A 3,983-nucleotide genomic window follows, 5' to 3' on the forward strand; every position below is an offset into this window, starting at 1 on the left:
ACTTTTCAAGTGCCTGCTCCGGGTTAACTTTCTTTTTCTTTTTTTTTTTGAGATGGAGTCTTACTCTGTAGCCCAGGCTGGAGTGCAGTGGCATGATCTTGGCTCACTGCAACCTCCGCCTCCTGGGTTCAAGCGATTCTCCTGCCTCAGCCTCCCGAGTAGCTGAGGTTACAGGTTCATGCCACCACGCTTAGCTAATTTTTGTATTTTTAGTAGAGACAGGGTTTCACTGTGTTAGCCAGGATCTGGGTAAACTTTCACACTAGATGCTGTCACTGTCTTTTGGAAATTTACCACTGAACTGGGATGATACACCACATAGGAAAAAACCATTAGCAATACAAAGCAGTGTAAGTTAGCGGTGCTAACGGGTGGTAGAAACCCAAGCTGCCAGGAATTGAGAAGCAGGCATGACCACATGGGTTGGGGAGAGGAGGGAGTGATTCCCTAGAGATGGGACCTAGTCTATGGGAAAACCACATCCTTGTATACTGTAGGAACCCTCTTCTCCAGCCATGGTGGCCATGCATCTGTGGAATTTTCCTTTCCCTCTTACCACCACATCTTTGCCAGTATCATTTTTCCACCTAAAATGTCTAACCTTTTTGTTCACTTAACACAATTCTCCCCAAGTTTCCAAACTCAGGTTGTGGAGGTCCTTGACTGTGTGGCTTGGAAACGTGCACTTTCTGTTGTTGGAAATCACTACCTACTATTGAATGAGATTGTGAAATGATAAACATGAACCCTAGCTGGGTAATAAGAAGAGAATTGTTTCCAGACATGCAATACAACGGGCCTGTGCCTCCTGTTTACTCATTTGTTGTCACGCCAGCCCGATAATGTGTTGATAGATACGAAGGAACACATCTCACACATGAGCGTGAAAACCTGACCATCAGCTTATGAACTACAAAAGGATTATTATTTATTGTTTTTCTCTTGGACATCTGAGAAGGGGCTAAAGAGTTCACGGCCCAACCTGGTTTTATTGTGCTTTGCTTTATTGCATTTTGCAGATAGTACATTTCTTACAGATTGAAGTTTTGTGGCAACCCTGTGTGGGGCAAGTCTATCAGCATGATTTTTCCAGCAGCCTTTGCTCACTTTGTGTCTCTGTGTCATAGTTTGGCAATTCTCGCAACATTTCAAACTTTTCCATCATTTTAATATCTGTTCTGGTGATCTGTGATGTTACCATTGTAATTGTTTTGGGGCGCCACGAACTATGCCCACATAAGATGATGAATGTAATTCACAGATGCTGTGTGTGTTCTGACCCCCTCCATCAGCCTCCTGTTCTCCCACCACTGTCCCTTTTCTTGGGCCTTCCTATTCCCTGAGATACAATGATGTTGAAATTAGGCCAATTAATAACCCTACAATGGCCTCTAAGTGTTCAAGTGAAAGGAAGAGTTTCGTGCCTCTTACTTTAAATCAAAAGGTAGAAATGATTAAGCTGAGATAGCTGAAATCTAGGCTATTGTGCCCGAGAGTTAGCCAACTTGAGAATCAAAGAAAAAATTCTTGAAGGAAATTAAAAGTGCTACTCTAGTGAACACACAGATGATAAGAAAACAGAACAGCCTTATTGCTGATATGGAGAAAGTTCTAGTGGTCTGGATAGAAAATCAAACCTGTCACCACATTTCTCTGGGCCAAAGCCTAATCCAGGGCAAGGCCCTAACTCTCTTCAATTCTCTGAAGACCAGGAGAGGTGAGGAAGCTGCAGAAGAAAAGTTTGAAGCAACAGAGGTTGTTGGTTCATGAGGTCTAAGGAAAGAAGCCATCTTTGTAACTTAAAGGGCAAGGTGAAGAAGCAAGTGCTAATGGAGAAGCTGCAGCAAGTTATCCAGCAGATTTAACTAAAATTGATGAAGATGGCTACATTAAATAGAAGATTTTCAATGTAGAAGAAACAGCCATGTATTGGAAAAAGATACCAACTAAGACTTTTGTAACTACAGAGGAGAAATCAATGCCTGGCTTCAAAGCTTCAAGGACAGGCTGACTCTCCTGTTAGGGGATAATGCAGCTGGTGACCTTAAGTTGAAGAAAATGTTTATTTACTATTCTGAAAACCCTAGGGCCCTTAAGAAGTATGCTAAATCTACTCTGCCTGTGCTCTATAAATAGAGCAACAAAGCCTGGATAACCCCTCATCTGTTTACAGCATGATTTACTGGATATTTTAAGCCCAGTGTTGAGACCCACTGCTAAAAAAATTCCTTTCAAAATATTACTGCTCATTGACAATGCACCTGGTCACCTAAGAGCTCTGATGGAGAGGTACAAGGAGAATAATGTTTTCATGCCTGCTAACATAACATCCATTTTGCAGCCCATAGATCAAGGAGTATTTTCAACTTTCAAATCTTATTATTGAAGAAATACATTTCATAAGGCTACAGGTGCCATGGCTGTTGCACTGGTCCCACTGATGGATGTGGGCAAAGTAAACTGAAAACCTTCTGTGAAGGATTCACCATTCTAGAAGCCATTAAGGACATTCATGATTCATGACAGGAGGTAAAGATCTCAACATTAACAGAAGTTTGAAAGAAGTTGATTTCAACCCTCTTGGATGAGTTTGAGGGGTTTAAGACTTCAGTGGAGGAAGTAACTTCAGATGTGATGGAAATAGCAAGAGAACAAAAATTAGAAGTTTAGCCTAAAGTGGTTTCCTTACATATTTTAAGTTCAGCCTAAAAGTTTCTCCGTACATAGTGAACTGTAACCTAACTGGATGCGTAAACAGACTGTAACCTGCTTTTGTGTCAATAACCAAGTTTCAGCCAATCAGAGGTGACCAACGATTCAAATCATCCTCAAATAAGGCAAATGTGGAACTGCAACCCATCTGGCTGTTTCTGTACCTACTTCTATTTTCTGTACATCACTTTCCTTTTTCTATCCATAAATCTTCTTGGACTGCGCTGCAGGGCTGGAGTCCCTTTGAGCCTACTTTGGTTCGGAAGGCTGCCCGATTTGTGAATTGTTCTTTGCTCAATTAAACTCTGTTAAATTTAATTTGTCTAAGATTTTTCTTTTAACAGTTGCCAGTGGCAGAAAATCAAAATATCTCTTTAGACTCTAGATCCCAGAAATACCATCTGGGGATAGTTTTGGTTGGCACAACCTGGGGAGTGCTACTAGCAACTACTGGTAGAGACCAGAGATTCTGCTAAACATCCTACAACTCACAGGACAGGACTTCACAACAAAGAATTGTCTGGCCCAAAATGTGAATAGTGTTGAGGTTGAGAAAACTTGCACTAGAGGAACTTAGAAGTTACTGACTCACACCCAGTTAAGATAAAGTTGCTTGGAGAAATTGATCTCAGAGGAAAGGAAAAGAAAATAATAAATCTGTTTAACTTACAACATTTCTACGAGAAAATAAAGTTGAGGGAAAAGTTCAGCTCATTTGTTAAAATGCCCCATTGCCAACCCTTTCTTTCCCACCTGGCTGTTTATTCAGTGGGAAACTGACGTTTCTGACTTTGACTAGGCATGTAGCAATGCCAAACAAATGACTTCAGGAAAGTCGTACTCCTGAATCACTGCTGAGCAGTATCGTCATCACTTTAATTTGTTTAGTTTCTCCTTGGTCAGGAGCACCCAGCTTTCCAGGTGTGCGCAGGTTAGGCAATTCTTCCTAGTTCCCATTTCCTTCTGGAGGAAATGTATGCAGGGGCAGGGTTGGGGAGGGGAAGGAGCCCATGATGGAATCCTTAGAGGATGGTGGAACCTTCTGCTGGGATCTTCCCTTCAGAGGGTGTGATCTTGGCTGAGGGGAGGCTATTGATGAAACTTAACTGTTGTTTTATACATTTATAATACATTTATTTTGGGAGATCAGGGTTCAGAGGTTATTTTAATATTGTTTTGATGATTAATGTGTAGAATTTACATACATGTTTTAATAGTACAAATGATTTGAATGCTCATGTGTTTTATTGGTGAGCCTAATTTTTTACCCA

At 41.1% G+C, this 3,983-nt stretch overlaps 1 pseudogene; it reads right to left on the minus strand.

Moving 5' to 3' along the window:
• Nucleotides 1-829: 829 nt before the first annotated feature.
• LOC129473887 (uncharacterized) lies at nt 830-922 on the minus strand (annotated as a pseudogene).
• Between the last annotated feature and the right edge of the window lie 3,061 nt (nt 923-3,983).

Source organism: Symphalangus syndactylus, chromosome 23, assembly GCF_028878055.3.
Source record: "Symphalangus syndactylus isolate Jambi chromosome 23, NHGRI_mSymSyn1-v2.1_pri, whole genome shotgun sequence".
Classification (NCBI taxonomy): domain Eukaryota; kingdom Metazoa; phylum Chordata; class Mammalia; order Primates; family Hylobatidae; genus Symphalangus; species Symphalangus syndactylus.